The 13,582-nt window shown below is 33.1% G+C and overlaps 1 protein-coding gene across 2 annotated transcripts in view; it reads right to left on the bottom strand.

The window, feature by feature from the left end:
- LOC136385530 (putative P2Y purinoceptor 10) overlaps positions 1 to 12,734 on the bottom strand; it is a 32,139-nt gene extending 19,405 nt beyond the window's left edge. For both annotated transcript variants that reach the window (XR_010747838.1, XM_066356546.1), the window contains exon 1: positions 12,616 to 12,734. The gene's annotated coding sequence lies outside the window, so the exon portion shown is untranslated. The remainder of the gene's footprint in view (positions 1 to 12,615) is intronic.
- Positions 12,735 to 13,582: the final 848 nt, after the last annotated feature.

Genomic DNA, 13,582 nt, shown 5'->3' with positions numbered 1-13,582 from the left:
TCACCTAATAATCGAGAAGGGACCAAGAATACCAATTAAATAAAAGAATCTTTTCAACAAATGGTGCTAAGAAAATTGGGTATTTATTTCATGCATAAAAACTAAAGTTGGTCTTTATTTCTGTCACATAAATTAAGTCAAAATAGATTAAATACTTAAATGTAAGACCTGAAATCATAAAACTTCTAAACAAACTTGAAATAAACTGTTTGACACTGGTCTTGACAATAATTTTATGGATATGAAACAAAACACAAGTAACTAGGGCAAAAATGAACAAGTAGAATTACATCAAACTAAAAACTTTTTGCAAAGCAAAATAAATAATCAACAAAATCAAAAGACCTGTACTCTCTGGTTACTGTGCCTAATCTCCACAGTGTAGGGTGAGAGGGACTCCAGAAAGTGGATCAATGAATTGAACACCTGAAACCTTTTTAATTATATGAACCAGTGTCACCCTAATAAATTCAATTTATAAATCAAAAGGCAACTTTCAGAATGAGAGGAAATATTTGCAAGCCATACATATGATAAAGGATTAATATCAACAATAAATAATAAATTCATACACTTAAATAACAAAAAAATAAACAATTAAATCAGGGGTAGTCAACCTGGTCCCTACCGCCCACTAGTGGGCGTTCCAGCTTTCATAGTGGGTGGTAGCAGAGCAACCAAAGTATAAATAAAAAGATAGATTTAACTATAGTAAGTTGTTTTATAAAGATTTATTCTACCAAACTTAGCGAAAATCCAACATAAAGTACTTGGTAAGTAATTATTATTATATACTTTAACTTGCTGTAACTCTGCTTTATAAATTTTATAAAGTAAAATTACTTCCCTACTTTATAAATCACCATTACTGTGGAACCGGTTGGCGGTTAGAAAATTTTACTACTAACAGAGATACAAAAGTGGGCGGTATGTATAAAAAGGTTAATTACCCCTGAATTAAATTTAAAAATTGGCAAAATGAGTTCAGTAAATATTTTTCAAAGAGGACATACAATGGCCAATATGTATATGAAACATTTTTAACATCACTAGTTAGCAGGGAAATGTAAATCAGAACTGCAATGAGCTGTTATCTCACAACTGTTCGAATGACTATTATCAAAAGCCAAGAGATAATAAATGTTCATAAAAATATACAGAGCAAAGAATCCTTGTGCACTGTTGATGCAAATGTAAATCAGTACAACCACTGTGAAAAATTAAAAATTAAAAACAGAAATACCATGAAATAATTAGGCAGACAAAGAAAAACATAATAATATATCAATGACAGGGTACGTTCTGAGAAATGCATCATTATGATATTTGGTTGTTGGATGAACATTATAAAGTATATTTACCAAAACCAAAATGGTATAGCCTATTACTATAACTGTATATGCTATACTTAATACACCAGAATCACCACAAACACATGAGTAATACATTATGCTACCAAGTTATGATGGCTTTCACATCACTAAGCAACAAGAAATAATCAGCTCCATTATCATCTTATGGGACACCATCATATACATGGTTCCTTGTTGACCAAAATATTTTTATGCAGCACATGACAGTATTGTCTGATTTCACATACCGGTATATGTTAAATCTAAAAAAATAAACAAAAAACAGGCTCATAGATACCAAACATTAATTTTTGTCTTCCAAAGGTGTTGTGGTGTGGGAAGAATGGGTAAAGGCAGTCAAAAGATATTATTTCCAGTTATAAAATAAATAAATCATTGGAATATAATTTACAGCATGGTGACTATAGTGAATAATGATTTATGGTATATTTGTAAGTTTCTTAGAGAGTGAATCTTAAAATTTTCATCACAAGAAAATAAATGCACTATGTATAATAAAGAATGTTGACTAGACTTATAGTGTTGATCATTTGGAAATATACACAAATACTGAATCATTATTTGAACACAGAGAACTAGTATATGATTCCACAAACCTTATGGGTATATAGCTAAAGAAAATAAAATCTCTGTCTCAAAGAGATATCTGCACATCCATGTTTATTGAAGCGTTATTTACATTATCAATACATGGAAACAATTGTCCATTGGATAAAGTGCAATATATATATATTTATACACACACACATACATACACTATATATATGTACATATGATATATATACACCCACACAACACATGTACTGATTATATATGCTATATATACATATAGAAATATATATGCAATATACATATATATACATACACATATATATAATGAAATATTATTTGATGACAAAAATAGAAGGAAAATGCTCCATTTGTGATAACATGGATGGATCTTTAGGACATTATGCTATATGAAATAAGTCAGACAGAGAAAACAAACACTGTATGTTTTCATTTATATGTGGAATCTAAAAAAAACAAATACAAAAAAATAGAGTAAAATGGTTTTCAAAGATTGTGTAGTAGTTGGAACTTCCAGCTGCAGATCAGTAAGATCTGGAGATATATGTACAACATGATGCCCATAATCAACAGTTCTATACTATATACTCGACATTTGTTATGAGAGAAAATCCTAAATACTATCACAACAACAATATATTTATGTTAGTTAATGGAGATTATAACTAACTATTTTGGCAACCATTTTGCAATATATCATATATATGTATAAAATCATTAACTTCTACACCTTAAATTTATGTATGTTATGTAGCAATAATATATCTGTTTTTAATTTTTGTTAAATTTATCATGGTGGCATTAGTTAATAAAACTATAAAGGTTTCAGGTTTGCAATTTATAATACATCATCTGTATATTGTATTGTGTGTTCACCAATCTAAATCAAGTTTTTTTCAATCACCATTTATCCAACTCTTTATCTTCTATTATCCTGACCCTCTTTCTCTCTTGTAAAATTCCCATATAGCTGTCTGTGTCTATGAGGTTATTTTTCTTTGTTTGATCCCTTTACTTTTTTCATGCAACCATCCAACCCCTATCTCTCTAACAGCTGTCAGTCTGTTCTCCATATCTGTGAATCTGTTTCTATCTTGTTTGTTAGATTACACATATAAGTGAAATCGTATGGTAATTGTCTTTTTCTGACTGGTTTATTTCACTTACCATAATGTTCCCCAAGTCCATCCATGCTGTTGCAAAAGGTGAAATTTAGAATTCCTTCTTTCTTACAACTGAGAAGTATTCCATTGTGTAAATGTACCACAACATTTTTTTATCCATTCATCTACTGATGGACACTTGGGCTGCTTCCAAATATGAGTTATTGTAAGTAACATTTCAGTGAACACAAGGGCACATATTTTCTTTAGAATTAATATTTTGGGTTTCTTTGGATACATTTCCAGAAGTGCAATTGTTGGGTCATAGGGGTCACAATAATATCTAAAACCTGGAAAATTAAAAATAACTTAAAATACCACAAAATGAAAAAAAGTGACTTAAAGCAATAAAGCACAGTAAGAATTCCCACTGCTATACAAGTGATGTTTTCTAAGTTTTAAATGTATTGGTTTTATTAACTATTGTATCAAAATAACTAAGCATTTAGTGTTGTGGTTTTATATTGAGATTTTATGTTTCTGTTTAAAAGAAAAAAAAGCGGTCATATGCATATATTTTGGAAAATAACTTTTTAAATTTATCTACAATTGACTCTTGAACAATGTGGGCTTGAACTGTGTGGATTCACTTATACTCAAGTTTTCAACAGTCCATGTATAAGTTGTCTTGTGCAGTTCAAGCTTGCATTCTACGAGGGTCAACTGTATTTTTGATTTGTAGTTGGGAATATACATATACAGAAAGCCAACTTAATTTATACAAAGATTTTTTGACTGGACGGATGTCAACTTCCTTAACCATAATAGCCAAATGCTGTTGCAAATATATCATCACATCTATTTTATCCATTCATATATTAATGAACACCTAGGTTACTTCCTTATCTTGGTTATTACAAATAATGTTGTACTTATAATTAAGATTTATATTATATTATATTATATTATATTATATTATATTATATTATATTATATTATATTATATTATATTATATTATATTATTAGCTTCAGGTGTACTACTTAGTAATTACACATTATACAGTGTGTTCGTAAAGTCATGGTGCACTTTTGACCGGTCACAGGAAAGCAACAAAAGATAATAGAAATGTGAAATCTGCACCAAATAAAAGGAAAACTCTCCCAGTTTCATACCTATTCAGTGCAGTTCGATGTGGGCTCATGCACAGATTTTTTAGGGCTCCTTAGGTAGCTATCCCGTATAGCCTCTACAGACTCGTCACTGACTGATGGCCTACCAGAACGGGGTTTCTCCACCAAACTGCCGGTTTCCTTCAACTGCTTATCCCACTGAGTAAAGTTATTCCTATGTGGTGGTGCTTCGTTATAAACGCGCTGACATTCACATTGTATTTTGGTCATGGATTTGAATTTAGCGAGCCACAGAACACACTGAACTTTCCTCTGTACCATCCACATCTCGACTGGCATGGCCGTGGGCTGCTCTGTTGTATACACAGTGTTATGTCATCATCTGCGCATGTGCACATGCTGCCACATCATCCTACAGAAACTGGGAGGGTTTTTCTTTTATTTGGTGCAGATTTCACATTTCTATCTTCTTTTGTTGCTTTCCAGTGACCAGTCAAAAGTGCACCATAACTTTACGGACACATTGTATAACTTTCTATGTGATCATCCCAATAAATGTCATAGCCATTTGACACCATACATAGTTATTAGAATATTATTGACTATATGTCTCATGTTGTACTTTATCCTCCATGACTATTCTGTAACTACTAATTTTTGCTTCTTAAAAAATTTAATCAAACAATTTTTCCTCATCTATTATGTAATTTTAGTCAGCATTCAATGAACATGGGGATGCATACTTCTTTGTGAATTGGAGTTTTCATTTTGTTCAAGTAAATATATAGAAGTAATATTGCTGGGTCATATGTTAGTTTTCTTCTTAACTTTTTGAAGATTCTCCATACCATTTTATATAATAGCTTCACAGATTTGCAACCTAACCAATAGTGTACAAAGGTTCCCTTTTCTCCAGATGTTTACCAACAATGTTGACTTTTTGACAATAGCCATTCTGACAGGTATGAGGTGATATTTCATTTCAGTTTTAATTTGCATTTCTCTGATAATTAATGATGTACATCTGTTCATATATCTCTGTATGTCTTCTTTGGGGAAATATCTCTTCAAGTCATTTGCTTACTTTTTAAACTTATTATTCCTTTATAATTTATATGCAATATTAAATTAGTTTCAAGTACAAATAAATTAGACATTTATTTACCTTTTGAGGTAATCACCCCAAAAAGCCTAGTACTCATCTTGCACTACCATATTTATTATAATATTATTGACCATATTCTTGATGTTGTGTTTGCCACCCTGTGACATATTTTATAATTGTTAATTTGTACTTTTTAATCTCGTTCACCTCTTTCATACATTCTTCCAAGCCCCTTGCATCTGACAATCATCAGTTTGTTTTCTGTACCTGAGTCTGTTTCTGTTTTGTAAATTTTGTTTTTTATATTCTATATATGAGCAAAATCATACGTTACTTGTCTTTTTCTGGTTTGTTTTATTTAGCATGTTTTCATGTACTGATTTAACTATTTTATGTACTTTTGGGGGGACATTTTGCAATTTGGTTATTTGTCTTTCTATTGTGAATTATGAGAGGAATTTTTAAATTACATTCTGACCCTGGCCAGATAGCTTGGTTGGTTAGAGCATTTTCCTGCCATGAAAAGATTGCTGGTTTGATCTCTGGTCAGGGCACATACAGAAACAGATCAAAGCTTCTGTCTCTTTCTTTCTCTCTCTCTCTGCTTTCCTCCCTCTAAAATCAATAAATAAATTTTTTAAAATATTCTGGATACAAGACTTTCATTGGACAATCAATTTCCTAATATTTTTTTTCTCAAATTATGAATGTCTTTTATTTTTAATAGTGTCCTTTGGAATCAAAAGTTTCAGTTTTTTATTCTCAATAAAGTTCAGTTTATCTATTTTTGTCAATTGTTTTGTTGAATGTACTTTTGGTGTTGTATCTAAGAAACCATTGCTTAATCCAAAGATACAAAGCTTACTCCAATGACTTCTAACAAAAGTTTTATAGCTTTAGCTCTTACATTTATGTCCATAATTTTTTTAGTTAAGTTTTATATTTTCTGTGGTAAGGGGCTGTATATTTCAAGATTCAACAGAAAAAGCAAAACTATAAAAGATCATACAGATAGATAATAGATAGATGATAGATAGATGATTAGATGATAGATAAATAGATGATATAGATATATAGATGAAAGATAGATAGATAGATAATAGAGATTTATTACAAAGACGGTTTAAACAATTATAGAGTCTGGCTAGGCAAGTCCAAAATCCATAAAGCACCCTGTCAGGAAGAATAGGCTGTAACTCTGACATGAGCTGAAGCTGCTGTCCACATGTGGAATTATTACTTCAGGAAAAACTCAACTCTGCCCTGAGGGCTTTTCAACTATTGAACCAATACTTTCCAGAATATGTAAAATGATTTACCTTATTTAAAGTAAATTGATTATGAATTTTAATAATATATACAAAATATCTACACAACAGCACTTACACTAGTGTTTGAGTAACTGGAGACTGTACCCTAGTCAAGCTGACGCACGAAAAAAAGAACATCACATTCCACCCCTTGTCATCTTTGCACTTATATACATCTTCTTAAAACATATTTAAACTCTAAATAAAGACAATAATAAAATCATACTTCCATATAACATGATTCAACTCTCTAGTGTACAACTAAAAGCATGCTAATTCATTCTACATAAGAGAGTGAATTATACTTGGGTGGTATACACTTTTAAACTTTAATATCCTATAATTTATATCCTATAATAGACAGTTGATTTTTATTAATATCTATTATGTTGGATGATAAAAGGATATAGAGGGAGAACATAGATAGATAGATAGATAGATAGATAGATAGATAGATATCTCAGTGTGTTCTCCATTTTTTCATGGTTCTTTTGTGGTAGAGAACTCACAACTTTATTTTTGAATGTTTTAGTTCTTAAACAATCTTACTCAAATTTGGGTATTGTAGTATTTCATTGACTTTACTCACAGGACATGTTAGAACTAAGAAACTCCCTTAGAGATCTTCTCTGATAAAAGCACATTGTTCTTTACCTTCATATACTCATCCTTAGCTCCAGTGTTGTGTAATAGCAACTTAATTACCCTTTAGTAATTAAGATCAATCATTCTAGTCATATATTAATTATTTTATTTTCTTGTTAATTCACAGATATGAGGAACTCAAAGTGGTATAGTGGCATTCTCATCTTTTAGTTCAGTAGTATTATTGTTGTGTTGTCTACTGCAAGCATTCCTTCCTTTGGAAGTTAGACCTCTAGACCAGCAGAGCCTAAAGTTATAAGAATAGGAGTTTAAAATTTTGTTATTGTATCACTGTAAGTGCTGAGAGGGGTCACACCCATTTCTACCCATTGATTACTGGACATTTAAATCCTGGCTATGTAAGAAAGAACCAGGACATTGATATAGAGTACCTACAGTTTCTTAGACAACATAGCCCCAGTCTCGGAAGGTCCTGTCACCTAGGTGATACAGTAACCCAGTCTTTGAAAGGCCCTTCTATTTCAAAAGGTCATCAAACTGTGGCTTTATAATGATGAGAGCATGGTAAGAACAGTGAATTATATGAGCATGTGTCCATTGATACACTTAATTTTGTTGTGAGTTATTTGCCCAAAAACAATACTGTGTAGAATAACATGACAGTAGATAAGGTATTCTGTAAGTCCAGAGATGATAATTTTGACAGTAGCATTACACTCAGGGAGAAAAATCCATATGAAGTGTAAATACCCACTTCAGTAGGGAGAGTTGCCCCACCCATGAAATAGCACCAAAAATAATTAAAGAAAAACAAAATCAACATATTAAACTTTGCTAAAAATTAAAAATTTTCTTTTTGAAAAATGTTGTTAATAGAATAAGAAGACAGCCTGACCAAGCAGTGGCGCAGTGGATAGAGAGTCGGACTGGGATGCAGAGGACCCAGGTTCAAAACCCCAAGTTCGCTTGCTTGAGTGAAGGCTCATATGGTTTGAGCAAGGCTCACCAGCTTGAGCCCAAGGTCACTGCCTTGAGCAAGGAGTCACTCGTTCTGCTGTAGCCCTCCCTGCCCCTGTCAAGGCACATATGAGAATGCAATCAATGAATAACTAAGGAGCAGCAACAAAGAATTGATGCTTCTCAACTCTCCCTTCCTGCCTGTTTGTCCTTCTGTCTCTCTATGTCTCTGTCTAAATAAATAAATAAATAAATAAATAAATAAATAAATAAATAAATAAATACTGAATCTTTCATGATTTCTGTTAAGTATGGTTACTGGTACAAGTATTCTAAAAAATACTGACAGGTTTTTTTTATAAAATAAATATTCACTTACTGTATAACCTAGACATTCCATTCTGTTATCTAGATAAATACTGAAAAGAAATAAAAATATATCTGTCCACACAAAATCTTTTACATTAATTTTTATAGCAACTTTATTTTAATATGCCAAAGACAGAAACACCCAAATGCCTATAATGGGTAAATTAGTAAAAAAAAACAAACTGTGGTAACAACAAATGGTGGTGAAGATATAGAGAAAAGGGAACTCTTGGGCATTGCTGTGTGAATGCAGATTGGTGCAGCCACTGTGGAAATCTGTGTGGAGTTACCTCAAAAAATTAAAATTGAATTGCCTGTCTGACCTGTGGTGGTGCAGTGGATAAAGTGTCAACTTGGAAACACTGAGGCTGCCGGTTCAAAACCCTGGGCTTGCCTGGTCAAGGCACATATGGGAGTTGATGCTTTCTCTCCTCCCCCTTCTCTCTCTCTCTCTCTCTCTCTCTCTCTCTCTCTCCTCTCTATAATGAATAAATAAAATCTTTAAAAAAATAAAATTGAATTGCCTTATGACCCAACAATTCCAATTCTAGGAATATATACAAGGAAACCTGAAACACTAATTCAAAATATATGCACTCCTATGTTCATTGCAGCATTATTTACAACAGCCAAAATTTGAAAGCAAAATGCCCATCAGTAGATGAGTGGATAAAAAAGCTGTGGGCATTTACATAATGGAATATGACTCAGCGATTAAAGAAAAGGAAATCTTTCCTTTTATGATGGCATAGGTGAATCTAGAAAGTAGTGCTAAGTGAAATAAGCCAGTCAGAGAAAGAGAAGTAGCATATGATTTCACTTAAATGTGAAATCTAATAAACAAAATAAACTAACATTCAAAATAAAACCAGATTCAAAGATGTTGGAGAACAGACTGACAGCTGTCAGAGGGGATGGAGGTTGTGGGACTGGCTGAAAAGGATAAAGGAAAAGAAAAAACTCATAGACATGGGTATTACAAAAGGGAAAGGGGAGATGGGATAAGATTAAGGGTTGGCTAAATGGTGATGGGAGAAGACTTGACTTGGGGTGATGAACACACATAGCCAATGTGAAAAAGTTACATTTATATAATACCCTAAAAATGACAGAATTATAGGGATAGGGAACAACATATCAGTAGTTGCCCAAATGTTAGGGATGGGAGTAATTATGCGGTAAAAGTATAGCACAATTATTATTTTTTTGTGTGTGTATGATAGGTCATGGAACAATTCTGAGTCTTGATTCTGGAAGTGGTTACACAAATATATACATGTTATAAAATTTCATAGAATTGTACACACACACACACACAAAATACTGTATGTAAAAATAGGCAGAATCTAAATAAGGTCAGTACTTTAGTTAATACTGTTCTACCAATGTCAGTTCCAGTGTTTTTGATAATATGCTATAGTTTTGTAAGGTCTTAACATTAGTGAAAGCTGAATGAAGGGTACATAGGTATGCTCAATACTGTTTTTATAACTTCTTGTGAGTATAAAAATATTTCAAAACAAAAAGTTTAAAAAAGACTTTCTCCTGAAATGTGTACAGTCAGCTGGCTTCATGAGGAAACCAATCAAAAATAATTTATCTCATGGTTTTCATATACAACACACTTTGTAGAAAATCATTTCCCATGCTATTTATTCTCATGAATGTTGATCCACAGTTAAGAAATCGTTTTTTGCTTGGTTTTGTTTGACATACAAATTGCTCTCTGGCTTTGGCAAATACAATACAGATCTTTCAGAAGTCTCTCTGGGGAAAAAATGTGCTTATTTTGCAGTCATTGAACTGAATCTCCTATCAGAGCCAGCTCTCAGAAAAGACATTCAAAAATTTTATGGTAAATTCAAACCAACTCTGGAGCACACAGAGATGCAACAACATTGCTCTAGTCTAAGCCAGAAAAGAAAAGTTAACTCCATGATTGGTACTACTTACTCTGGGCTGTTTATAATTATTTTCATAGATTGTTGCCTAGGTATGGATGGAACATGTACAATATAGACTTCTGATTATTAAGTAGGCATGGTGTATGAAGTCAGCAAACTTCCCTTTCCATTACCTTGTATTGTCTTCACTTTTCCTCCCATTGTCTTTTTTTCAATAACCTAGTACCTTTTGAAGTGCTAGCCTTCCTTGTTTGAAAATACCTAGCAGCTCGCTGGAAAATCAAGCTCATAAATACATTTGCTGAATTGTCTTTAGGTTAACCTTTACCACTCCTAAGAACATTAAAGTTCAAAAAATAGGAGTTTAGAGAGGCAGTAAGTAACTTCTGATAATAAATTATTAATAGTTTCATTTCTGATTAGAGACAGACACACAATTAAAGCTAAGAGACACACCAGGTTTGGGGTGCCTTCTTCCAGCCTTAAAATTAAACACTTAATCTGTGGCTAATTTGTAAATCTAATTCTAGTAGAATGTTATCACTTAATACTCTCAGATATTATATACAAGTATTATTTCCCAATCTTGAGCAATAATTTTAACCAAGTGGAAAACTGTCTCAAGCTCTAATGAATAATTCTTCATTCTTCTAGGACAGTCACATTAACAGCTGCAGAAAGCAAGACTTCAATAAAATCAGCCAACAGCAAACTCTCTTTCCCCCTATGACTGTACAACTCAGTAAATAGACCCTACCAAGAATCAACTTTGGGCTAAACTTTGCTATTAGGACTATACAGGTGATTAATTTTCTCCCTCTTCCCACCCAGCCTCAGAAGCTGGTTAAATAATGTCTCCTCCTCAGTTGACTTCTTAGGTAGGTGAGGAAAGGGGAGCAATTGGGGAAAAAAAAAACAAACTCATTCCAATGTTTCCAAGTCTGCCGAGGAGGTCTTTTCTTCATATTCCTGCCAAAATGCAATTTCTGGGGAAGATCAGTCCAAGGAACACTGCTGACTTCAGCTCTTCTGGAGTCTCCCAAAGCCCTGCAGCTGTCTTGCCTGCCCGGGTTTCATACACTGTACCAAAGCTCAGCCACTTTGGAACTGCTTCGACAGAGAAAAAGCCCCACCTATACTTGTGGTCAAAAAGATTAGGCGGAGCTGCTTTCAATACTCAACATTATGGTGCCACTTGGCAACCAAAACATGCAGTCAGTGCCATCCTGTGAGTCATGCTCATGTAGCCTACAGCTGTTAGTTACATTTTGTTTCTGGAAAATAAAACAAGCAGTACAATAAAGTCTTTATCTTGCTATTTCACTTAAAAATCTTCATTGAACCCTTTTTTACTAAAATGGAATTTAGTATCTCCAACTGTTTAATCTGGGAGAATTCAATATATACAAAATATACTGAAGGCATCAATATGAATAGATCTCACTTATATCCTAGATGACTTGCACTAATTTCTGTAGGATGTATATAATTTTTAGGTATTCTAAATAATCTTATATAATTAAGGATGAAAATCCAAGTGTGAAATTAGCAGACTTTTTAAAAAAGTTAACAACTATTTCATTATTTCAAGTAAAGAAAATGGAAGAAATTCTTTGTAACAAAGAGAGCACAACACTTGGATCCCCTTCTTAAAGTATTTCCCATGTTCTCAAATTTAAAATACATCCAAGGAAATGTGTATCATAAATTGAGAATCTGTCCCTCTGAGATTTGACAGCTGTGCTAGATTCTAGGGCTTGATAAAAATCTGTTTGTGCTATTTGAAGCTGTCATGTTCCACCCCAGAACACATGCATGGAAAATGTCTCAATCAAAGGAAACAGGTCAAGTATAATCTTTTGAAAAGATTTAAGCATTTAAATGTACTTACCATTTGAATGCTGCTTAAATTTTGTTGACAAAACCCTGGATTTAAATTTTTAGGGTTTTTTTTTTCCTTCCACAGCTCACATTAACAGAAACTTGTTTGATCAACCACTCTCCTAATTTTAACATCAGTTTGCTAGGGGCAATGTTTAATTTAAGTCTGGATTCCCTGTTTATGTCAATTGCATGTTAAATTGTAGAGAAAGGAGCTTTCTATCTAGGCAGCCACATTTCCTATAGAAAGCATGCAGCAGTTTCAGTGAACATTTTAATCATTTAAACTTATAAATAGATATTACCTTCATGTAGTCTCCATTCTTCATGAGAATTCATCCCTTAAAAAGTAGTATATTAGCAGATTCAGAATTACATTTTCCGTGAAGGCAGCAAACACTCACATTGTCGTTTTCAATTCATAGAGAATTTTAAGTTCCGTTTTTTTTTTAAAGAATGAAGAGAAAGCCAAGAATCTTACCCTTCCTACCCAGATATCCTGTAGAGAACTGTGGGCTTGTACAGCTACAAGAGGAAATAACGTAGTTTATTCAGTAAAACAGGAAAAAAACAAATCGTTTACTTCTAATGAGAGGTACAACTGTTCGTCAGCAGCATCACTCAGTTGTTTAGGAAAGCATTCCCCTTAGCGGATATTGTGGGCAAAAAAAATTGAAATTTTGGCTTTGATAAATTCAGAGTTTCCATGAGTGGTATACTTCAATCAGGAACAGAGTAACTGACTTTAATTTGTCATGTATTACCATAGTTTTCTCAGTTTATTCTGAAAATTTTTAAAATAAAAACCCAGCTTAACTGTTAGAATCTTACTTCTTTGTTTAAAAATGTAATAAAAATAATTTTAACATTCTTAAAATGATTTAAAATGTCTTTAAAATTTAAATACTTAAAATTCTAGTCATTTTTAAAAAGAGAACATTAAACACTGCTTTTTTATAATTATTTTCCATTGTGTACCCAAGTGTTTTGTTTCTTTCTTTCTTTTTTTTTTTTTTTTTTTTTTTTGTATTTTTCTGAAGCTAGAAACAGAGAGATACAGACAGGCAGACTCCTGCATGCGCCCGACCGGGATCCACCCGGCACGCCCACCAGGGGGCCACGCTCTGCCCCTCCGGGGCGTCGCTCTGCCGCGACCAGAGCCACTCTAGCGCCTGGGGCAGGGGCCAAGGAGCCATCCCCAGCACCCGGGCCATCTTTGCTCCAATGGAGCCTCGGCTGCGGCTGCGGGAGGGGAAGAGAGAGACAGAGAGG

Source organism: Saccopteryx leptura, chromosome X (assembly GCF_036850995.1).
Source record: "Saccopteryx leptura isolate mSacLep1 chromosome X, mSacLep1_pri_phased_curated, whole genome shotgun sequence".
In the NCBI taxonomy this organism is placed as follows: Eukaryota; Metazoa; Chordata; class Mammalia; order Chiroptera; family Emballonuridae; genus Saccopteryx; species Saccopteryx leptura.
The sequence above is the reverse complement of the archived record's forward strand: the minus strand, read 5'-3'. Positions and strand labels throughout refer to the sequence as shown.